We start from the raw sequence: 26,250 nt of genomic DNA, 5'->3' as shown, positions 1-26,250 counted from the left end.
ACACACACACACACTCATATGCACACTCATAGAGCAAGCTATTCATTCATTCATTCAAACACCTAATGAGAAGCTACTAACTCCTTAGAATTTTCTATGGAAAACTGCTGTTCCATTCAGAACTGCATTTTGGGCTTCTCTCATAGCTCAGTCAGTAAAGAATCTGCCTGCAATGCAGGAGACTGGGGTTCAATTCCTAGGTCAGGAATATCCCCTGGAGAAGGAAATGGCAACCCACTCCAGTATTCTTGCCTGGAGAATCAGAGGAGCCTGGCAGGCTACAGTCCATGGGATTGCGAGAATCAGACACGACTTAGCAACTAAACCACCACGTTCAGAATAAGTCTGTTTTTCTTTTAAGAATAAGAGGTATTAAAAAAAATTCAAACCCTAGGGAATGCCAGTACCTGTCAGGAAATGATATTCACCATCACACTCATGCACAAAGTCACAGAGCACCTCTGCCCCTGGTGACTTGAGTCCAGGACAGATCCACAGCCATGCAGATGGAATGAGAGTGCCCACACCAGGCTAAAAAGGGCCCCCAGTTTAGAATAGTTTGGGGTGATTCCAGGAAGATTACTGACAGTACAGAATCAGTAAAGTCTCATTAGGAAAACAGAAATTGTGCTAAATAGTTCAAACAGAGAGTATTTACTACAAGGAACCCTTACAGAGAATGATCAAAGGACTGAAGGATCAAAAAGTTTCAAGTGAGGAAAACCAGAGAATGAGAACGACAAAAGCTGCTACAACCCCTTGGGCTCAAATAACAGAAGGGAGGAGAGGAGATAACCAGAATCCAGAACACACTGACTGCTAAAATGCTACGGACCGCTGCCACCCCTGAAACATCTCCATCTCTGCCTGAACCATCAAAAGCCACTGGGAACAGTAGTCACCTCTGGCCTCTGTTTTGGTACCACTGAAACCCAGGAGTCCCTTTGACAACTGGTGGTACTACCTGTGTGTGCATGCTAAGTCGCCCTTACAAGTAACTGTACCTGAAATAATTTAAACACTTACAAATTACAGAAATTACACCCATACCAGCTTTTTGACTCCAGCAACCAAACAGCAATTAACATACTCACTAATGATTCAAAAGTTTTACAATAAAAAATGAATCACTGTATTCCTAAAGGCTTATTTTTAGTTGGCCCAGCTATTTATTGCTAAGTATATTATAATTTAATTAATCTAGATTTTATGGTGTTCTCTAACTTTTGGATATTCCATATTTAAGACAAAGTCTAGGCTTCCTGAGTAGTAACGAATCCCTTGGTAGAAAAGAATCTGCCTGCCAGTGCAGGAGACGCTGGTTCAGTCCCCTGGTTTGAGAAGATCCCACTTGCCGGGCAATAATTAAGCTCATGAGCTACAACTATCAAGCCTGTGCTCTAGAGTCCAAGAACCACAGCTACTGAAGCCCTGCATGCCCTAGAGCTGGTGCTTAGCAGCAAGAGAAGCCACAGCAACGAAAAGCCTGGGCACCACAGTTAGAGAGTAGCCTCCTCTCACTGCAGCTGGAGAAAAGCCCACACATCAACAAGACCCTGCGCAGCTGAAAAATAAGCAAATCTATCAATAAAACTACAAAACAAAGCCTGGTCTATTGGGTATTAACACTGACGTCACAGTAACTCATAAAATTACCATTATATTCTAAGAAAATATAACCAAATAATAGAAATCTTTTATTCTTTAATGTATACAGTAACAAAAAATTCAGCTGATTGAAAAAAAAAACATTTTGTTTGATATATCAGGACATTTTCTAATATATAAAATGTCATCTACCAGGTGTAAATGTAAAATGATGCCCTACTTTCTAAAATTCCCATTCACCCATTGTGTAATATATCATGCTTCATGCTGTTTTACATTATGTAAAATAAACAATGAATACAGACTCTGGATTTTAATGCCTGAGGTGTGAAATTAGTTCTCTGCCAAGTGTGTTTTTGATCGTTAGAGATTTAAAACATTCAGAAGTGTGTCAGTCTGAGACACATTTCTTCAGTTCACTTACAAGAAATGAAAAGCAATCTAGATATTTAAAAGAAGAGAATGAGACTGTGTAATAGAATGCACTGTGTTGTGATTTTGCACACGGTCTTTGGTATTCATTGGATTTTATGCATACTACTCACACGGGCAATAAATAGTTCGCATACTCAGTTTTGCTAATTTTTCCTCTGAGGCTCCTTTACATTGCAGTTACCACAAATCCTCCATTATAACAAGATCATCTTGTTTACAAAAGTATAATCTCAAAAAACATTTGCATCTCTAATGTAATTAAGTACTTGTTCACATGGTAATACATCCCACCTAATCTTCTATTTACAAATTTCCATATCTGCACAATGAATAGAAATATTTTTGCGGTTAATAAAAATCATTGGGGACTTCTGAGCTAAGATGGTGTAATAAAACTGATGCACAGAATTTCCTTTCCCAACATTCAATTTAGTGAAATAAAAATAGCAAAACCCAGGAAAAATTCAGGAGCAGCAACTAGGCAATCTAATACCATGAACCTCAAAAAACAGCAGCCTAGAGGGGGAAAAAAGATGAGGATCTGGAGCAGAGTGGCAGGTATTTTATAGTGAAGGACTTAGTCTTATCCCTCAAAAGCCAAACTGTAAGTTGTCTCTGAATACCTCCAAATCTGGGGAAAATGAACTGAGTGATATTCTGATGGGGAGTAGACTCAGATACAGAGAACAGACGAGGTCGCCAAGGGGAAGGAAAAACGGGGAAGGAATGGACTGAGGGTCTGGATTAGTAGATGCAAACTGAACAAGAAACAAAATCCTATTGTACAGCACATACGCAGTATGAAAATAATATAAAAAAGAATGTATATATGTATATAATAATCACTTCACCGTATAGCAGAAATCAATACATTATAAGTCAGTTATATGCTTCAATAAAAAATAAATTAAGATAAAAGGAATACACAGCCATTGATTATAATTTGTTGAATAAAATCACTGCCTCTCATGGAATCAAAGTGAGTCAACTCTGCTTTTGTTTATTTGAATTTTCTTTGTTTCCTTCTTAGTAAATTTGGCTACAGGTTTTTCAGGTTTGGTTATCTTTTCAAAAAAACAACTCTTGGCTTTGTTGATTTTTAATGTTTTTCCACTCTGTTTTATTTCTGCTAACTAGGTTTGTTCTTTTTCTAGTTCCTTGAGGTACACAGTTAAATTGAGATTTTTTTTCTTTTTTATTGTAGGTGTTTATTGCTATACACGTTCCTCATTAATGCTTTTGCTTCAGTACATGTTTTGGTATGTTATCCTTCCATTTTTATTTGTCTTGAGGGTTTTTTTTCCCCCTTTTGATGTCTTCTTTGACCCACTGGTTGTTCAAGAGTGTGCTGTTTAATTTTCATATATTTGTGAATTTTCCACTTTTCCTTCTGCTATTGATTTCTAAAATGGCCAACAGTTATGTGAAAAGATGCTCAATATTACTATCACCAAGGAAATGCAAATCAAAACCACAATATGTTTTGCTCAAAAATGGACAATGAGTGTTAGCAAGGATGCAGGAGAAATTGAAACCTTTGCACCCTGATGGTGGGAATGCAAACTGGCACAGCCACTGTAGACAGGAGCATGGAGATTCAATTCAAACAACTGAAACTAGAACTACCATTTAATTCAGTAACACCACTTCTATGTATTCACCCAACAGAATTGAAATCAGGATCTCAAAGAGATATCTACACACTCATGTTCACTGAACTATTCATAACAGCCAAGATGTAGAAAAAAAAACTAAACATTTATCAACAGATGAATGAACAAAGAAAATGTGCTATCTACAAACAATGCAATATTCCCAGACTTTAAAAAGTGGGGGAGGTGGCAGAATTCTGCAATTTGTGACAATGCTACCGAAAGCTCGGCCTCTCTGTACACCGGTGCCGAATCAGATCCTGGAGACAATTTTGGGTGAAGTAGACAAGGACAGCTTTATTGTGTTGCCAGGAAAAGCGTTTCAAGGCAGCCTGGATATAAAGTCATTTCTTCTTCTGGTGAACTTGCTCTTTTCTCCTAAAGACTTCAACTGATTAGATGAGTCCTACCCACATTCTTGAGGGTAATATACTTTACTCTAAGTCCACTGATTTAAATGTTAATTATGCCTAAAAAAATACCTTCAGGTCAACATCTAGATTTGTGTTTGACAAAACCACTGCGTACCATAGCCTAGCTATGTTAACACATAAAATCAGTTAAGAGAGAAATAGTGTGAAGGAGAGAGAAAGGAAGAGACAGAGGTCACGAGTCTAGGGAAAAAAATTGAGAATCAAAGCAGCTTAATAAAGTTTAATAGCTATTAGAAACTATAAGTAACAGGATATATATAGCTAACAATTCAATTATTAGTCTAGAGAAAAAAGGAAAGGACAGCCGACTCCAGTACTCTTGCCTGGAAAATCCCATGGAAAGAGGAGCCTGGTGGGCTATAGTCCATGGGGTCACAAAAGTCAGATACGGCTTGATGAGTAAACCACCACGGAGCTGTTAAAAGGACCCTGCCTCCTTATGTTCATTCTGTCTTGGCTCTGTTGTCCCAGGTAACTGTCACCTAAGACACACCCATGACCACAGGAAGGAGGAGGGTGGTACCTGAGAACTCATTACTCTAGAGTCAGGCTGCCTGGAATTAAATCCTGGTTCCAACACTCACTAGCTGTTTGACCCTTGACAAGTTTCTTCACCACTCTATACTTCAGAGACTTCATCTATAAAATGAGGGATAATAGTACCTAACCCAAGAAAGTTGAATGGGTTATTTTATTTAAAGCACTTAGAATTAACAGTGCCTGGCAGTGGCAAGTGGAGAAGGCAATAGCACCCCACTCCAGTACTCTTGCCTGGAAAATCCCATGGATGGAGGAGCCTGGTGGGCTGCAGTCCATGGCGTCGCTAAGAGTCGGACACGACTGAGCGACTTCACTTTCACTTTTCACTTTCACGCATTGGAGAAGGAAATGGCAACCCACTCCAGTGTTCTTGCCTGGAGAATCCCAGGGATGGGGGAGCCTGGTGGGCTGCCGTCTATGGGGTTGCACAGAGTCGGACATGACTGAAGCGACTTAGCAGCAGTAGCAGCAGAGAAAAAAACCTGATAAAATCATAGTAATAACAGATTTTAAAATGCAAACATATTAAAAAGATAAAAGTAAAGCAAATAATATGAAGGAGAAATAAGGATGATTCAAAATAAAGTTAACTGATGTCCTTTAAGTAGAAGGCTTAATAAATAAATTTCCATGGGGAGAAAAGAATTAACCTTCAAATCAAAAAAGCGTATCAGATTTCAGGAAAATCCTAGTTAAGTTATTGAACTTCAGTCAGGCTGGCCTTGGATTTCAACACAATATTTTATGCCATAAGCACAAGAACAATATGTACAGAATTCTATTACAACATGTAGCCATGATATTGCTATTGCTAAGTCACTTCAGTCGTGTCCGACTCTGTGTGACCCCATAGACGGCAGCCCACCAGGCTTCCCCGTCCCTGGGATTCTCCAGGCAAGAACACTGGAGTGGGTTGCCATTTCCTTCTCCAATGCATGAAAGTGAAAAGTGAAAGTGAAGTTGCTCAGTCGTGTCCGACCCTCAGTGACCCCATGGACTGCAGCCCTCCAGGCTCCTCCATCCATGGGATTTTCCAGACAAGAGTACTGAAGTGGGGTGCCATTGCCTTCTCTGAGCCATGATATTAGTCAAGTATAAAACCAACAGTCTGTCATTCTAAAGCACGAAAGAATCTATGGACCACAAAACTCATGAGCAGTTCAGAAACTGCTTTGTAAAATATATCAAAATGTAAAGCTACTTTTATAGAATGAATGAAAATAACAAACTCAGGGTTGGTAAAACAGTGTAAAAACAAGTGATGAACTGTGTCTCCATTTAAGTAGAATATAAATAAAAGCATATAGATTACGCTTATAGAATAGAATGTAAATGCAAGAAACCTGGACAGTATGAAAATAATGTTACTGACATATACCAGTAGATTAAAGAAAAATATTATAAAAGAAAACATGAGAGTACTAATTCCCCATCATCAAAAAGAAGTCAATCAACACCCTCTTGAATTGAAGATGTGGTTTTAAAAAGGCTCCAAATTCTTAATGATTTTCTTCATCTTTTTATTTAATCTTAAAAGGATCCTTTAAGAAGTAATGACTCAAAACATTTGAGTTTTAGCAAATTTTTTTTTTTTTTTAGAAATGGTTTATTTTCTGTTAACCAAATTTCCATTTTAAGAGTGTGTGGAAGAACAGCTAAAGACCACTCAGTGGTCGTTCCTACCCATTCAGTGGCCTAAGCAGTGGGAACTGCAGAGCAGTCTTCAGTGGAAGGCTAAGTACTCCAGTCTTCAATGGGGAGCTGCTGAATAGGCAGAGAAGGCAGCTGCACTCCTTTGGACCAGCCCACCACCTCAGGTTGAGTAGCAGTGAACTCTGGAGCTGGAGCAGTCCATTCCGCCTGAAGTTCCTCCTTGGTTACAGCCTTCTCAGCTGCATCCTGCTCTTCCATTTCAGTGTCTTCAGGATCTGGAGTGGAAATCAGGCATGACCTCCCATGGGTGTTCTTGGAAGATGGTGCCACGCACAAACAGAACTTCTCGGCATAGCATCCACTACATCAGACCCACTGAGTGAGTTCCCTTTTTAGGATCTTACAGCAGGATACATCAACTCAATCTTAAAATAATACTTCTGTAGCAAGTATTACTATTAAATTCCACTCATTGGGCCAGAAACCCTTGTGGTGTTTTCGAAAAACTTGCCCCTCGTGGAGCACACTGCCTATACTTGTGAGTTCATTGGCCAGTGGCCTCAACTCCAAATGTTAACAATGTGCAGTTAGCAACTTCTTTCACTCCATCTTATTTTCATTTGCTACCTCTTGTTGTTGTTCAGTCACTAAGTTGTGTCCAACTCTTTGCCACTCCGTGGATTGCAACATGCCAGGCTTACCTGTCCTTCTCCTTACCTTACCTATCTCCTGGAGTTTGCTCAAACTCATGTCCATTGAGTTAGTGATGCCAACCACCCATCTCATCTTCTGTCATCCTCTTCACCTCCTGCCTTCAATCTTTCCCAGGGGTCTTTTCCAATGAGTCAGCTCTTTGCATCAGGTGGCCAAAGTATTGGGGCTTCAGCATCAGTCCTTCTAATGCTACCTCTAAATTCAAATAAAACAATGCATTTCATTCTTAAGATATCACAACATGATCCTGTTTCATGAAAAATATTTTTCAAAGCTTTCTTTCTAGCCTCTATTTACATACATACATAGAAAAATTATGGAATAATGTTCACTTAACATTGTTTGTTGGGGGTAGTGAGACCGGAGATAATATTTATCACTTTCTTTTCTGCAGTTTTTTTGAATTCTTAAATTCTTCATTACACAAATAAAAGAGCAATTTTTCTATGAAAAGAAGTTTTGGTATCAAATGACAAGAATGAGTTCCACGGACATAATGTCTCCTAGATATATATGAAAACTACAATACATTGACATAAGGATTAGCTTTTCAAAGGCATGTGTACCTTATTTCCAGAATTAGATAATAACTGTCTTTCAGAGAAAAGTGAAAGTTCATAGCTGTTAATGATGCCTACCAAATCACTAAGCACTTAAAAATTACATGTTTATAATTCCATGCCTTGCATGCATACATGCTCAGTTGGGTCTGCCTCTTTGTGACACTATGGACTGTAGCCCACCAGGCCCCTCTGTCCATGGAATTTTCCAGGCAAGAATACTGGAGTGGGTTGCCATTTCCTTCTCCAGAGGATCTTCCAGACTCACAGATCCAAACCCTGTCTCCTGTGTCTCCTGCATTGGCAAGTGTGTCCTTTATCACTGAGCCACTTGGGAAATCCTTATAAATATACATTTGTACACAAAAAATAAAGATTAAGTTTTGTTTTTTTTGTCTTTATTTTTGCATTTTGAACCATCATTCTGTTAGCAATCAAAAATAAGTCTAGTATGCAAATATATGCCTGGTTTTTTTTAAACACACGTAAAATTTTTAAAACATAAAACACAGAATAATCTTATATCATGATTTCTTTGAAGGAAGAAAATTAAAAGATATTTACATTTGCATCTATAAAGAACCTCTGGAAGAATACAGAATAACAGAGTTAGTAGTATATTACCTTAAATTTGTTAATCAGACATACTTCCATTTTCCCTCCCTATTCTTTTTGTCAAGATTTTTTAAAAATATCTAAAGTGATCAAAACCATTTTTTTCAACAATGCTTATTACTCAGACCTCCATGAATCTAAGTGGCAGCTGCAGTAAAGCAAAACTCTCTGATCATTCCTTCTAACCTTATTGGTTCTCTTGCTAGTAAAAAGGGTGTGAAAAGGGATTAAATTCTCAGTTACCCAAGAACCCTCTCAAGTGATGTTCAACTCAAGGTGTCTGGACTACAGCCGCCGACAACTGCCATAAGAGGGGGGAAGATGCACGTGAAAAGAAGGATAGAAAATTATGCACAAGCAAAGTATACATATAAATACTTCCTCTTCAAGCTGAAAGGGAAGACATAGAAATGCACATTAGGAAATAAATACTTAAATAAAATAATTGATTAATTATGCCCTGTTAACTCCTTATTTGACTTCAAGGAGGAGGATATATGATAAATATATAATAGTAATCTGGCAATTTTTTAAATTAGTTTGAAAGTGGGGACAGTAGGAGGGGAGAAGCAAATATTCTTTACATTTCCTCTACTTTGGACTTAGAGCCTCATTTTACAAACCAGGGCTCCGAAGTTGAGACTCAGAAAACTTAGGATGAAAAGACAGCAGTTACCTAGGCCATATCTTTCCCCATGTATTCACTCAATGTGTTACATTTAACAGAACTAATGTACGTTAAGCAGGAATGGCAGTCAAGCCACAATAAAAGCAGCTTTGTCTTCAGTCTGAATATTCTTTAAAGGAGAGCAGAATTTTTTTAAACTAATTTATTAAGCGATGGCATAGTGAGTCGTTTAGGTAAAGCGGGGTCTATTCTCAGAAACTGGGGGTACCTTAGCAAGGCCATTAATGAAGTGACTACAAAGATATATTGCTGGAATAATTGATTCGGATCATTAAGAAGGTCAAGTTGGACACATCAGTATTTCGTGATCCTATTAGTCAGTTAAAGATAAACTAGCACTTTAATAAGATTGAATTAAATTTATTGCTGTAACTCCAAGTCTTAATAACCATAGCCAAAATGCCAGTTGAGCCACAGAAAATTATCCTAAGTGTTTAAAAACCTCAAAACACTGTCCTGTAAATTAAATGAAATTCTTTTCATGTTTGTACCCAAGTGTCAGTGTCAATGTATTTATGGGTATGTCTGTATGTCTATACTGGAGAAGCAAACGGCAACCCACTCCAGTATTCATGCCTGGAAAATCCCATGGACTGAGGAGCCTGGTGGGCTACAACCCATGGGGTCGCAAAGAGTCGGACACGACTGAGCGACTTCTGTGTGTGTGTGTGTATGTCTATATGGAGTTAGAGTCTGAAAAATGGTGTATGGTATATATGAAAAATGATATAATGATATATGGCTTTATGATGATAACATATATGTATGATTTATAAAAATATACAGTCTGAAAAATCATTTATAAAAATGTATATATAGTCTGAACTGAAATATGATTTTCTCATTCTTCAATATAACTGAGTTCCTTTCTTTATGTTTTATAATTAGGCTTATTTCTTATCCCCACAAATAGAAAATTTTACTGTACTACAGTTTAGTTTTCCATTATTGTTTAATTAAAGGTAAGCAATAAAAAAATCCTTCGGGAGGGACTTCCTTGGTGATCCAGTGGTTAAAAATCTGCCTACCAATGGGATATGGGTTCGAGCCCTGGTCTGGGAAGATCCCACCTGCTTTGGAGCAACTAAGCCTGTGCACCACAGCTACTGAGCCATACTCTAGAGCCAAGGAGCCACAACTATTCAGCCCGTGGGCTGCCACTAATGAAGCCCGCGGCATAGAGCCCCGTGCTGCACAACAAAAGAAGCCATGACAATGAGAAGCCCATGCCTCACAGCTAGAGTAGCCCCCACTCACCACGATGAGAGGAAACCAGCACACAGCAATGAAGACCCAGCACAGCCAAAAATGAATTAGTAGAATAATTAAATGTTAAAAAGCCTTAGAGAAAAATAAATTCTAATCAGTTCTTTTATCTACATAACTGATTCACATGTGTATCCTTTAGCTCAGCTGGTAAAGAATCTGCCTGCAATGCAGGAGATGATGGTTTGATTCCTGGGTTGGGGAGTTCCTCTGGAGAAGGGATAGGCTACCCACTCCAATATTCCTGGGCTTCCCTGGTGGCTCAGATAGTAAAGAATCCGCTTGCAATAGGGCAGACCTGGGTTCAATCGCTAGGTTGGGAAGATCCCCTGGAGGAGGGCAAGGCAATCCACTCCAGTATCCTTGCCCGGACAATCCCCATGGACAGAGGTGCCTGGCAGACTATACAATTCATGGGGGTCACAAAGTTAGACACAACTGAAGCAACTTAGCAGCAGCAGCGGCAGCATAGTGCATTTAACACAAAGCAGATAAAACTTGGGTTACCGATGTTATTACAATGTGGCATTCTGTTTCATGTTTCATATTGTTTGACTTTCTTTCTTATAATACCTGTTTAGCAGTTGTTAGATGCTAATTATAAATTCGAAGAACTCCCAATCATCCAAACAGACATGTAGACACTGATTTGTATTAAAATAGAAATTGTGCTCTTTAAGCTTTAATCATATAAATGTATAAACGTGAATGCTAATCTATTAATGTTCAAATTGTACAGATTAACATGCTCCTAATGTTATAACTCATGGGTGTTTTGAAAGCTAACCAAATTGAAAACACCACTCCTGACAATGCGAGGATGTTTTTGCTATTGCTGTTAAACCAGAGTCTTGTTTCTAAATATATATAACACAACAATTTGAAAGACTTAAAATCCTATGAAAATGTAGATTAGTAACACATAAATGACCTTCTAAATCTCTTTTAAGCCATGCTCAATTGTTTATGCGAAACTGGTAATCAAAATATGGAAAAATGGAACACCCCACTCTAACACATTGATTACAGCTCCTCCCTGATCTCTACCAACAGTCTAGTTTAGTTTATTTTTTTAAAGCTCATAATTTATATGAAAAGACACGGGTTGAAATGAAAATGTGTGGAAGAAAACAAGCCTCATAAAATGAAAGAAGTGCTGGCTTGCTTAAGGATGACATAGCATCTATCAGTAAAATGAAACAGCTGTCTCCAAAAACAAAGATAAAAGTGGAAGACTTCCATAAGGAAAAGGAGAGGGAAACCATGCTATTTCATTCGAACTCAAGAGTCCTGAAGACAAAGAAAGGTCAGTCATTGACGGGTACATCAGCTGTGGTAGAACTACTCACGCTGAACGCTGAGGTCCAGGGGGTCAACCTTGCTCTGAGTGGTTTCAGTCTAAATGCCAACTGCTCAGAGATCTTTCCCAGCCACCCTCCCTTATTTAGTCGCAACTCATTCAACCAGCCCAGCAGCACTATTATTTATCCCTCACCCTGTTCATTTCCTTCAAGGCACTTAGTACTTTACTATTTTTCCCACTGCTCCATCAGGGCAGGCTTCACTTAGAATTTGTCCACCACTATATGCGCAGCATCTCTCACACAGTGCCTAGCACACACAGTAGGCATGCAAAAAAACAGTCATTGAATAAATCAACAAATGTTCCACTGCAGCATCTCTCACACAGTGCCTAGCACACATAGTAGGCATGCAAAAAAAGTCATTGAATAAATCAACAAATGTTCCACTGCAACAGAGAGAATACCAAGGCCCAACTAGTCCTAAAAAAGATGAGCTGTGACTCCCTAAAGATGGATTCTGGATCTTCTATCTCTCTTCCTAACTGACTTCTTAGTTACACTGAACTCATCATTGTAAAAAATGTTAACAGATTTTTTAACAGACTCACAAAATTCAACACAAAAATTCTTCTCCAAAAGTAAAGTGCTGGTCTATGCCTCCAAGGAGACTCTATGAACCTGTAAGAGAGTTTGGAACTATGGGTACTAGTTTTTTTTGTATTGTCTGTATGCTAAAGATATTATAATTTGTTATAGAAAGAAATATTCATTTACTCACAAAATTTAGATACTTTATACTTATTGCAGAACCAAAAAGAAAATGTGCTGTGAACTACACTTCAAAGATAGATATAATTTTTCTTTTTATGCTGGTCATAGCAAACACCCTTTTCCAACAACACAAGAGATGACTTCACACATGAACATCACCCAATGGTCAGTACTGAAGTAAGACTGATTATATTCTTTGCAGCCAAAGATGGAGAAACTCTATACAGACAGTAAAAGCAAAACCTGGAGCTGACTGTGGCTCAGACTACAAGATTCATATTGCAAAATTCAGGCTTGACTTGAAGAAAGTTGGGAAAATACTAGGCCATTCAGGTATGAACTAAATCAAATCCCTTATAATTATACAGTAGAGGTGACAAATAGATTCAAGGGATTAGATCTGGTAGACAAAGTACCTGAAGAACTATGGACAGTGCTTCATAACATTGTACAAGAGGCAGTGATCACAACCATCCCAAAGAAAAAGAAATGCAAGAAGGCAAAGTGGTTGTCTGCAGAGGCCTTATAAATAGCTGAGGAAAGAAGAGAAGCAAAAGGCAAAGGAGAAAGAGAAAGATATTTCCAACTGAATGCAGAGTTCCCAGAGAACAGCAAGGAGAGATAAGAAAGCCTTCTTAAATTAACAGTGCAAAGAAATAAAATAAAACAATAGAATGGGAAAGACTAGAGATCTCTTCAAGAAAATTGAAGATATCAAAGGAACATTTCATGCAAGGATGGACACAATAAGGGACAGAAATGGTAAAGACCTAAAAGAAGCAGAAGAGATTAAGAGGTGGCAAGAATACACAGAAGAACTGTACAAAAAAGGTATTAACGACCCAGATAACCACGATAGTGTGGTCACTCACCTACAGACAGACATCCAGGAGTGTGAAGTCAATTGGATCTTAGGAAGTATTACTATAAACAATGGTAGTGGAGGTGATAGAATTCCAGCTAAGCTCTTTCAAATCCTAAAAGATGATGCTGTGAAAGTGCTGTACTCAATAAGTCAGCAAATTTGGAAAACTCAGCACTGACCACAGGACTGGAAAAGATTAGCTTTCATTCCAGTCCCAAAAAAGAGCAAAGCCAAAGAATGTTCAAACTACTGTACAACTGTGTTCATTTCCATCCCAGCAAGGTTAAACTTAAAATCCTTCAAACTGGTTTCAGTAGTATGTGAACCAAGAACTTCCAGATGTACAATCTGGGTTTCAAAGAGGCAGCGGAACCAGAGACCAAATTACCCACATTCATTGGATCATGGAGAAAGCAAGGGAGTTCCAGAAAAACATACTTCTGCTTCACTGACTACGCTAAAGCCTTTGACTGTGTGGATCACAAAAAAAATGTGGGAAATTCCTGACAATATGGGAGTAACAGACCACCTTCCCTGTCTCCTGAGAAACCTGTATGCAGGTAAACAGTTCAAACCAGACATGGAACAACTAACTGGTTGAAATAGGGAAAGGAGTCCATCAAGGCTGTTTATTGTCACCCTGTTTATTTAACTTATATGCAGAGTACCTCAGGGCTTCCAAAGTGGCTCAGTAATAGAGAATCCACCTGCCAATGCAGAAGATACAGGAGATTCAGGTTCAACACCTGGGTCAGGAAAGTCCCCAGGAGGAGGAAATGGCAAACCTCTCCAGTATTCTTGCCTGGAAAATCCCATGAACAGAGGAACCTGTCAGTCCATGGGGTCGCAAAGAGTCAGATACAACTGAGCAGCTGAGCACACACGAAGAGTACATCATGTGAAATACCAGGCTGGATGACTCACAAGCTGGAATCAAGATTGCGGGGATCAATGTCAACAACATCAGATATGCAGATGATACCACTCTAATGGCAGAAAGTGAGGAGGAACTAAAGAGCCTCTTGATGAAAGTGGAGAGTGAAAAAGTTGGCTTAAAACTCAACATTCAAAAAACTAAGATCATGGAATCTGGTCCCATCACTTCATGGCAAATAGATGGGGAAACAATGGAAACAGTGACAGACTTTATTTCCTTGGGCTCCAAAATCACTGCAGATGGTGACTGCAGCCATGAAATTAAAAGATGCTTGCTCCTTGGAAGAAAAGCTATGACCAACCAAGACAGCATATTAAAAATCAGAGACATTACTTTGCCAGCAAAGGTCTATCTAGTCAAACCTATGGTTTTTCCAGCAGTCATGTATAGGTGTGAGAGTTGGACCATAAAGAAGCCTGAGCACCAAAGAACTGATGCTTTTGAACTGTGGTGCTGGAGAAGACTCTTGAGAGTCCCTTGGACTGCAAAGGAAGATCAAACCAGTCAATCCTAAAGGCAATCATACCCTGAGAAAAACATGATCCAAAATGATACATGCAACCCACTTTTATTGCAGCACTGTTTACAATGGCCAAGACATAGAAGCAACTTAAATGTCCATTGACAAAGGAATGGATAAAGATGTGGTACATATATACAGTGGAATATTATTCAACCATTAAAAAGATTAAAATAATGCCATTTGCTGCAATACATATTGACATAGAGAGTGTCATACTGAGTGAAGTAAGTCAAACAGAAGGAGAAATATATCACATTCCTCATAAGTGGAATCTTAAAAAAAAATAAAAAATTGATATAAAGGAACTTACCTACATAACAGAAAGAGACTCAGAGAACAAACTTAGAGATGCAGGGAGAAGGGGAAAGTTAGGGATTTTTGGAAGGTCATGTACACCTTGCTATATTTAAAATGGGTAACCAACATAGACTTATTGGAATACTGCTCAATGTTATGTGCCAACCTGGATGGCAGGGAGGTTTGGGGGAGAATGGATACATGCATATGTACAGCTGAGTCCCTTCACAACATTATTAATTGGCTTATACTCCCAATACAAAAAATGTTTAAAGTTAAAAAAAATAGAATAAAAAATAAAGGAAAGTAACCCTGAATATTCGTTGGAAGGACTGATGATAAAGCTGAAGCTCCAATACTTTGGTCACCTGATGTGAAGAACTGACTTAGAAAAGACTCTGATGCTAAGAAAGATTGAAGGCAAAAGAGTAAGGGGGCAGCAGAGGATGAGATGGTTACATAGCATCACCGACTCAATGTACATGAATTTGGGCAAACTGCGGGAGACAGTGGAGGTTAGAGGAACCTGGCGAGCTGCAGTCCACGGGGTCACAAACAGTCAGACATGACTTAGCAAATGAACAATATTTTTTTTTAACTTCAGTGTAATGACTATTTCAGTTTCAGTTAAATGTGTTTAATTAAAAAAAAAACTTCACAAAAAACATGAGTTAATGTACTTTCCCATTTAAAAATCATTGTGCCCTTATAGACAAAATGCAATAATCCTGCTTAGAATACTTTGTTCTAATAGTCTATGCCATAAATAATAATAATTATCGGCTTCCTAGGTGGCTCAGTGGGTAAAGAATCTGCTTGCAATACAGGAGACACAGGAGCTGCAGGTACAATTCCTGGCTCAGGAAGACCCCTGGAGAAGAGCATGGCAACTCACTCCAGTATTCTTGCCTGGAGAGTCCTGTAGACAGAGAAGCCTGGTGGGCTCCAGTCCATGGGGTCACAAAGAGTCAGACATGACTGAAGCAACTGAGCACACATGCATGCAACTTAAAACATACTATCCACTAGGTATTTTATATAACTATTAATTCATAAAATTATCACAATTCTATGAGAGGATTATTTATAGCTCTGTTTTACAGTCAAGAAAATTGGAGGCTGAAATGAGTTTAAAAAAACTTTCTAAGGTCAAGTTGCCAGTAAATGGTACTATAGAGGCATTCCGATTAAAAAAAGAAAAAATAGCACATAATGAAATGCTGTGATGGGCCAAACAATAATCTCATATCAGAAGAAAAATATTTATCTACACGAAATACTGAAGAAAAATCATCAGCGATTTTTAGATACTGAACATATAATTTCTGCAAAGTGAATATCATAATTTTTCCACACTCTGTGCCTTGGATAGCTTTATTACACTTAGCCCAAAACCTATCCCATGCCTCTCTGCTTTGACAAAGCTCTTTTCTACGTTACAAAGTTCATATCGTAAAATGTCGTATTGAAGAAAGATGTAAAAGAAGATTATAAGTAATTTTCTTATTATCAATAAAATTCCACATTCCAAAGGTACACTGCAGACTCCCTGCTGTTGGAAGGCTCACGGCATGTACTGTTAAGGTTATGACATCCCATAGATAGTCACGGTGTTCTGAAGGTAGATCCTGGGAAGTGAGAATAATTCAAAGAAAATGTCATTTATTTTCTTTGTCCTTCCTGTCTGCTGGGATTGAATGTTGATTTTTTTTTACCTATTTAATTGTTCCCCTAAGCACATCTGCAAAAAGATACATCATATCCTGAAACCATTATATGTTCATCCAAGGAGCTTTTTCTTGAATGCAACAAAATAGTTTTTTTTCATTTACGATCTAATGTGTCTGGAGTGAGCATTGACTTTGTGTCCTTTCTAACAGATGACCATGAAGTCTGACACAGGTTGCTTAGCAACTCCTTATGCCCAGAAGTAGAAATAACTCTTTGATATACTCACTATGTGTATTTCTACTGATTTATTTCATTTGCGTTTAGCATGGGAGATCAAACAGAATCATTAGAATCCTACTAACACCCCCAAGGGTAGACGAGCTCTTGGTCCACTTTAAGCTAAAGTACCCAGAGATCAAAACAGCTTATGTGGCATCACAGAACAGCACCGCGGAGTAAAAAGGACAATAAATACACTGTGCTGTCCATTAGCAAAGACAAGGTGTGTCCATTCTCATCAGTGCTGGCACTACACTGGTCTGTGAAACTTGAAAATAATTCTCAAAACTGTTATTTATAAGCTCACTTTTTTTTTTGAAATGATAAAGGACTGCATACTTCCCATTATATGGTTTGCTAAAAAGTCTTTGATATCCTGAAGGACAAGCCATTGTTTTAATGCATGACATAATATAATTCATCTTGCAGCAGGAACAATACTAATCACTTCACTTGTTTGCATCAACCATCACTCTTCGACCCTCATTGTATCTGATCCAATCTAAGCTCATTTATATTATTCGTGACTTGTTTATATAGAAAGAATTCAACCAAACACGCAGTGGTACTGCACTTCAGAACAATAATCCATGCAGACGAGTCCTGGGTCTTAAATCCAAAAAGGAAAAGCTTAAAAGCTTTTAAAATAGAATTTTGGAGAGGAAATATGTAGCTAGTATTATGATGTAATGAATGTGAAAACATACAATATTGGCAAGGATAAAAATTTGAAAGAATTTTAATACAGGAAACCAGTTAGGTTTTTAAAAGCCTACTGTTTTCAGCACGAGTTTTCAAATTTCAGTATTCTGGAAATCTGCAAACTTTTTTATACTAAATCAAATAACAAGTAGAAAATCTTTTTAAATGGTAAAACATTAGTATAGAAACCTCAAATTTATCAATATAATAACATCAAGGCAAAATTTACCCCATAACAAGACTAATATTTAAGGAGTTATTTTGTTTTACACAATTATTTAAACATCACCTAAGTGTCTATGAAATGGAGACTAAACTATAATAATCTATACAGTGGAATATAAACAGATAAATTTAACAATATATATAATGGAATACATTGCAATAGCTTTAATTCCTTTTTTCTTTTTTGTTAATTATGTAGATCTCTACAAACTGATATAGAAAGATTCCCAAAATAAATTGCAAAGTGAATAAAGTGTGGTGCGGTAGAATAGTTTGCTATTACATTTTTTACATTGTGTTCACAAAAGGAAGTTTTATATGTGTTCAGTTCAGTTCAGTTCAGTCGCTCAGTCGTGTCCAACTCTTTGCGACCCCATGAATCACAGCGCGCCAGGCCTCCCTGTCCATCACCAACTCCCGGAGTTCACTCAGACTCACGTCCATCGAGTCCGTGATGCCATCCAGCCATCTCATCCTCTGTCGTCCCCTTCTCCTCCTGCCCCCAATCCCTCCCAGCATCAGAGTCTTTTCCAATGAGTCAACTCTTCACATGAGGTGGCCAAAGTACTGGAGTCTTAGCTTTAGTATCGTTCCTTCCAAAGAACACCCAGGGCTGATCTCCTTTAATATAAGTGCAAATGTATCTGAGTGTAAATACTACAAATATGTGTGATATATTATATATAGTATCTCTAGAAGAATGTACAAGGAACTGGTAGTAATTTTTGCCCTTGATAATTGTATGTATCAGTGACATTTTTCACTGTACATTTATGCAAAACTTCAGAAACTCAAGGGCAGGGCCCCCAGCCCAGCCTGCCCTGTTGTCACAGGGGTGTGTGAACCCAGAGCCTCCTGTCTCACTCATATATACCCATTTAGCATTCCCTCCAGAGAGGGCCCTCCCGCCCCCAACCTAGGTAAATGCAAGATCCACCTTTCCCACCAGGGCTGCCAAAACTGGTCTGCTTTCCCCACCAGAATGACGTTGTTATTGTGAACCAGGGAAACAGGAAAAAAGGCACAGTCTTTATCCTCACAGAGAAGGCGATGGCACCCACTCCAGTGCTCTTGCCTGGAAATCCCATGGACGGAGGAGCCTGGTAGGCTGCAGTCCATGGGATCGAGAAGAGTCAGACACGACTGAGCGACTTCACTTCACTTTATGTCTCTTTATGTTCTATCCATGTGATATGGCAGAGATAGAAAGGTGGACTCTCTTTTTCTTATTGATAGAGAAAGAATACATAACACATAGTGCCCAACAGATCCCAACAGTAGCACAGGTTGATCAAGAAAGACTGAACCATAAAAATAAAACAAGCATGGGAAAAAAATCAGAATATTTAGTCCCACTAACCCAAACTCCAGCAAACAGAATTAACAAGACTTCAGAATATGAAAGAATAGCACTTTTCTATGAAATGTTATTTCTCTTAGATCTGAATTCTAACAACAAAGGAGAATTTAATAAGGAATTACTCTAAGTCAATGCAAAAGATCAAAACTTCTTTTAAATGAGCTAATAATTATGGCAACCCAGTAGCGCCGCAAATGTGCTGTGCTAAAAAAGAAACAGAGATAGCTCTAATGGAATACATTTCAAAGTGGGGTCCGCATAATACAATTCTCATGAGAAGTTGTCACAAGAGAAAGTTCCACGGTCAAATAAGTTTAAAATATTGTACACTACATTTTTTGCCAGAAAAAAAAATCACTGATGTATTGGAAACTCTGGGTAACTGATGTTGCTAGAAACTTGTTTCAAACTCCTTTGACCACAAAAATATTTTCATACATACACAACTATTAAAATTCCTGGGAATTAGTACTTCATTTATCCCATTTTGGGAAACACTTCTTTAAGAATATAAAGAATATAAAAGCACTTCTTTGATGACTTCCCAATAAGCAAACACATACCTTATCAATAAACCAGAAAGACTATTAGTAAAAGGCTATGATTAAACTGATTATTCTGCTTTAGTTAGTCAGATGAAGTTATTAAATAAGACATTGCAATGAACTTTCAAGAATAATTAACCTAATGTTAATCCATACGTAGACCACTCTTTTATTTACAACATAACATTTATCACTACCCTTTTTTTGTTTGTTTATTTATGTGCTTATTTGTTATTATCTATTTATTCCCACTACAATGTAAACGCCATAAGAATTGGGATCCTGTCTGTCTTACTCAATGCTGTATCTCCAGCACTTTGAATAGCTTTTGTTTATACCAGTTTCTCAGGGCACATACTAGTTTCTCAACAAATGTTGACAGAATACTTGAATAAATCTAGTACTTTTCTCTTTGTTCCTTCAAGTCAAAAAAGGACTTCTCACTTTTTCTCCTAAGACAGGAGCAGTTAAAGGAATTTCTGCTTTGTTTTACTAGATGTGTCACCTTGAACAGGTCATGTCACTGCTCTACACCTCAGCCTCCCTGGCAATAACAACACTGTTGAGGCAATGAGTTAACATATACAAAGTACTTAGAACAGTGTCTACTGTATGGTAAGCCCTCCGTAAGCGTTAACTGTGATGGTGATGGTGGTGGTGGTGATGGTGGTGGTAATATGTTCTAAGGAAAAAGTCTTAAATTTAAATGAATTTGGGAAATGCCTGACATAAAATTAAACATATTTTATTTCATTTTTAACATCTTTTAATATGCATCTGTGAATCTTCAAGTAGACTCAATTAGAACAATACCAAAAATTGACCCTTAGGTTGTCTTTTATAGAAAACATACGAATACCTCCTAAAATACCAGCATTTCCAAAACACACAGTTTAGGAAGAACTCAATTAGAAGTCTTTCCATAAAGCAAATACATACATAAGACCTCACTCCATCCACCTCAGAACACATAGAAATTCCCATGAATGATAAATTAGAAAATGAGTGGATGCGAAAGGCACCTAGATCCATGGTCCAATTTATTATTAATCTTTTACCTTACGCTATGGAAGTCAAACATGCTCTGGCTGTCAGTGTTGTCTTTTCCTGAAGCTCGCTGACATTATTCCCTTATCATGTTAGCAGTTGGCTGGATGGTTTCATTGAAGCTTAATGCTTGGGCTCTCATCTTCAGTCTTCTGCACCCTGGTGCTAGCTTGGGACTGTTGCCATTCTTGTCTCCCAGCTACCTTATTTTGCAAAAGATCTAAGTTAACATTCTTTACCACAGTCTTTTCAGTCAATGAGACTTCAAAGGATAAAAGAGAATTTTACCATGATCAAAAGAGTAAAGTTGTAGTAAAAGAAAATCTGAAGGTCTTTCACCTAACAAGCTGCTACATAAATGAAAAAGATTAATGGTTGATTTTTAATGCTGTTTAAAGGAAAAGAATTTTTATTTAAACACATGAAAGTGAAGTCGCTCAGTCATGTCCGACTCTTTGCAACCCCATGGACTGTAGCCGACCAGGCTCCTCCGTCATGGGATTCTTCAGGCAAGAGTACTGGAGTGGGTTACCATTGCCTTCTCCAGGGGATCTTCCCGACCCAGGGATGGAGCCCGGGTCTCCCGCATTGCATGCAGACGCTTTACCCTCTGAGCCACCAGGGAAGCCATAGATCAAGAAAAAATTAGAATCCCAAGGGCCAACACTGGCACCCCCTGACAGGGAAGCAATGGTGATGAGTCAAAGCATAGTAGTATGGTGTAGTGAAAACATGGGCTCTGGAGCATAATAAGCCTGAACTGGAAATACAGCACCACATCCTCCCAGCTTTCGGCCCTCTCTGAGTTTCCATATCACTATCTACAAAATTATAAAACACTATATAGATAATATTCATTGAACAATTGCTTGCAGCCAGGCACTATTTTAAGTTCTTTATGTGGATTAACTCATTCAGTCCTCATGTCAATGCCCTCTAGCCCAGGACCACCAAGAACATACCTTTGGTCAAATGAGGTTGGGTTTATTGACTTGTGAAAATGAGGGAGACCATATATTAGGGAGAACTGTGAGGCATCTCAGTAGGTGGGTGTTAGAAAGGACTAGGATTCAGGACTGTATTAGTAATTTAGGGAAAGTTCAAAAGAGTGGAAAATAGCTTTGTATTTGACCCCATGATTTTCCATGGGGTCACAAAGAATCAAACATGACTAAGCAAGTGAGCACGCACACACAAACCTGTTTATGTTCATCAGGCAAAATGCCACAACCAAGCTGCCAGTGTCAAGCTAGCATCTAGAATGCCAAGACCTAGCTGATAGAGCTGGGCCAGCTTCTGATTCTCAGGTGCTGCTCTCCTCTTTCTCATTTACAGCAACATTATAGGATAGGTACTACTTATCACTGGAAGAGACCCTGATGGTGGAAAGAGTGAAGGCAAATGGAGAAGGGGGCAGCAGAGGATGAGATGGTTAGATAGCATCACCAACTCAATGGACATGAATTTGAGCAAACTCTGGGAGAGAGTGGAGGTCAGAGAAGCCTGGCGTGGTGCAGGCCATGAGGTCGCAAGGAGTCGGACACGACTTAGTGATTGAACAACAAAAACAACAACTACTTATCTAGATTGTGAAGACGAAGAAATGAAGTTTACCTGACCATTAAGCAAGAGTGTGGAATTCAAATCCAGATAGGTGACAGGCACTATTCCTTGCGATCCATAACCAGCACTCCTAAACTCTGTACTATTCCACCTCTCAGTGTTAGTTATTACCACCTTACAGGATGGCTGTGAAGACTGCAGCCGATTCATGTAAACACCTGGCTCATGACAAAACTTTCATGAAAAGTGGTACCTCTTATTATTAAACAGAGAAACTCAAACATTCTTAATTTAGGTTTACTTTCAGTTGCACAGAAGGTCCTACTTTGTGGACTGAGCATATCAAGAGGAGCAGGAAATCTGACTCTAGGCCAGATTTTGTCACTAACACACCATGCAAGTATGAGCCACAAGACTTTATAAAACCATACAATGGTCTGTCCCCAAGGAGTTCTGAGTGTTTTTTTTAACAGTTGCCATTGAAGAGTTCTAATTGTTTGACTCAAAATATTTAATCCTGTTTCTAGAAATGCCCTTCTCTAAGTGTTCTCTGGAGGCAAGTAAAAATACAAATATAATGCATTTTTTATGTATAAGACTGGAGTCATTTTTTAAATTATCTTTAAATATATATACACATACAGTTTTCATTTTACTCTATTGGTGACTGCATATTAAATGTAAAGTCTGGCAGTGAGGGTCCCAATGCTATACTAGTGTCAGAAATAGGTACAAAAATATGGCATTTTTCAAATATATTCTTAAAAGCTTGATTTTCCTCTAAACAAAATTTTGTGTATATTACTAACTTAAAATTAAGAATAAGACAAAATTCACTTATTCTTTGATTTCAACTCCAGGCCCCTGGTGCATTCATAGTAACTCTGGCTTTTATTGTCTGTCACTAGAACATTCTAAAGTCCATTGTCCTTTATCTTACCACTCTTCCAAATTTAATTTTTCCTATTTCTCATCCTTATTCTCTATTAGTTAACAAAATAGTTCAGGTTGATTTGGTTTACTGATAATAAACCATTGTCTTAACCCTCCAAGATGACATATTTGCATATTTTCATTAAGAAAAAAAGATTAATAGAGGACTTCTGACATGCCGGACCATGCAGAAGCATGGCCTAGAGGAGCTACCCCACGCCCGAGGTCAGAGGCTGTGGCCGAGAGGAGCTACCCCAGTCCAAGGAGCTGGTGGCTGCGTGGGCACAGGAGGGCTGAGAGGAGCTACTCCACGTTCAAGGTCAGGAGGGCCGGCAATGAGGAGATACCCCTCATCCAAGGTAAGGAGCGGCAGCTGAGCTTTGCTGGAGCATCTGTGAAGAGATACCCCACGTCCAAGGTAAGAGAAACCCAAGTAAGACAGTAGGTGTTGTGGGAGGGCATCAAAGGGCAGATACACTGAAACCATAATCACAGAAAATTAGTCAATCTGATCACATGGACCACAGCCTTGTCTAACTCAGTGAAACCAAGCCATGCCGTGTGGGGCCACCCAAGACGGGCGGGTCATGGTGGAGAGGTCTGACAGAATGTGGTCCACTGGAGAAGGGAATGGCAAACCACTTCAGTATTCTTGCCTTGAGAACCCCATGAACAGTATGAAAAGGCAAAAAGATACGACACTGAAAGTTGAACTCCCCAGGCCGGTAGGTGCCCAATATGCTACTGGAGATCAGTGGAGAAATAACTCCAGAAAGAATGAAGGGATGGAGCCAAAGCAAAAACAATACCCAGTTGTGGATGTGACTGGTGATAGAAGCAAGATCCAGTGCTGTAAAGAGCAATATTGCATAGGAACCTGGAATGTTAGGTCCATGAATCAAGGCAAATTGGAAGTGGTCAAACAGGAGATGGCAAGAGTGAACATCGACATTCTAGGAATCAGTGAACTAAAATGGACTGGAATGGGTGAATTTAACTCAGAAGACCATTATATCTACTAGTGTGGGCAGGAATCCCTTAGAAGAAATGGAGTAGCCATCACAGTCAACAAAAGAGTCCGAAATGCAGTACTTGGATGCAATCTCAAAAACAACAAAAAGATCTCTATTCAATTCCAAGGTAAACCATTCAATATCACAGTAATCCAAGACTATGCCCCAACTGGTAACACTGAAGAAGCTGAAGTTGAATGGTTCTATGAAGACCTACAAGACGTTTTAAAACTAACACCCAAAAAAGATGTCCTTTTCATTATAGGGGATTGGAATGCAAAAGTAGGAAGTCAAGAACCTGGGATAACAGGCAAATTTGGCCTTGGAGTACAGAGTGAAGCAGCACAAAGGCTAATAAAGTTCTGCCAAGAGAACGCACTGGTCATAGCAAACACCCTTTTCCAACAACACAAGAGAAGACTCTACACATGGACATCACCACATGGTCAACACCAAAATCAGATTGATTATATTCTTTGCAGCCAAAGATGGAGAAGCTCTATACAGTCAGCAAAAACAAGACCAGGAGGTGACTGTGGCTCAGATCATGAACTCCTTATTGCCAAATTCAGACTTAAATTGAAGAAAGTAGGGAAAACCACTAGACCATTCAGGTATGACCTAAATCAAATCCCTTATGATTATACAGTGGAAGTGAGAAATAGATTTAAGGGACTAGATCTGATAGATAGAGTGCCTGATGAACTATGGACGGAGGTTCATGACATTATACAGAAGACAGGGATCAAGACCATCCCCATGGAAAAGAAATGCAAAAAAGCAAAATGGCTGTCTAGGGAGGCCTTAAAAATAGCTGTGAAAAGAAGAGAAATGAAAAGCAAAGGAGAAAAGGAAAGATATAAGCATCTGAATGCAGAGTTCCAAAGACTAGCAAGGAGAGATAAGAAAGCCTTTCTCAGCAATCAATGCAAAGAAAGAAAGGAAAACAACACAATAGGAAAGACTAGAGATCTCTTCAAGAAAATTACAGATACCAAGGGAACATTTCATGCAAAGATGGGCTCGATAAAGGACAGAAATTGTATGGACCTAACAGAAGCAGAAGATATTAAGAAGAGATGGCAAGAATACACAGAAGAACTGTACAAAAAAGAGCTTCACGACCTAGATAATCACGATGGTGTGATCCTCACCTAGAGCCAGACATCCTGGAATGTGAAGTCAAGTGGGCCTTAGAAAGCATCACTACAAACAAAGCTAGTGGAGATGATGGAGTTCCAGTTGAGCTATTTCAAATCCTGAAAGATGATGCTGTGAAAGTGCTGCACTCAATATGCCAGCAAATTTGGAAAACTCAGCAGTGGCCACAGGACTGGAAAAGGTCAGTTTTCATTCCAATCCCAAAGAAAGGCAATGCCAAAGAATGCTCAAACTACCACACAATTACACTCGTCTCACACGCTAGTAAAGTAATGCTCAAAATTCTCCAAGCCAGGCTTCAGCAATACATGAGCCATGAACTTCCAGATGTTCAAGCTGGTTTTAGAAAAGGCAGAGGAACCAGAGATCAAATTGCCAGCATCTGCTGGATCATGGAAAAAGGAAGAGAGTTCCAGAAAAAACATCTACTTCTGCTTTATTGACTATGTCAAAGACTTTGACTGTGTGGATCACAATAAACTGTGGAAAATTCTGAAAGAGATGGGAATATCAGACCACCTGATCTGCCTCTTGAGAAACCTATATGCAGGTCAGGAAGGAACAGTTAGAACTGGCCATGGAACAACAGACTGGTTCCAAATAGGAAAAGGAGTACGTCAAGGCTGTATATTGTCACCCCGCTTATTTAACTTATATGCAGAGTACATCATGAGAAACACTGGGCTGGAAGAAGCACAAGCTGGAATCAAGATTGCCAGGAGAAATCTCAATAACCTCAGATATGCAGATGACACCACCCTTATGGCAGAAAGTGAAGAGGAAGTAAAAAGCCTCTGATGAAAGTGAAAGTGGAGAGATAAAAAGTTGGCTTAAAGCTCAACATTCAGAAAATGAAGATAATGGCATCTGGTCCCATCACTTCATGGGA

At 38.8% G+C, this 26,250-nt stretch overlaps 1 pseudogene; it reads left to right on the top strand.

Annotated features, from left to right (window-relative positions):
• Positions 1-23,372: 23,372 nt before the first annotated feature.
• The window catches only part of LOC104992521, an 8,192-nt pseudogene continuing 5,314 nt past the window's right edge, over positions 23,373-26,250 (top strand).

Source organism: Bison bison, unplaced genomic scaffold, assembly GCF_000754665.1.
Source record: "Bison bison bison isolate TAMUID 2011002044 unplaced genomic scaffold, Bison_UMD1.0 scf7180017864216, whole genome shotgun sequence".
NCBI classification, from domain to species: domain Eukaryota; kingdom Metazoa; phylum Chordata; class Mammalia; order Artiodactyla; family Bovidae; genus Bison; species Bison bison.
This window is presented reverse-complemented; position numbering and strand designations above follow the sequence as displayed.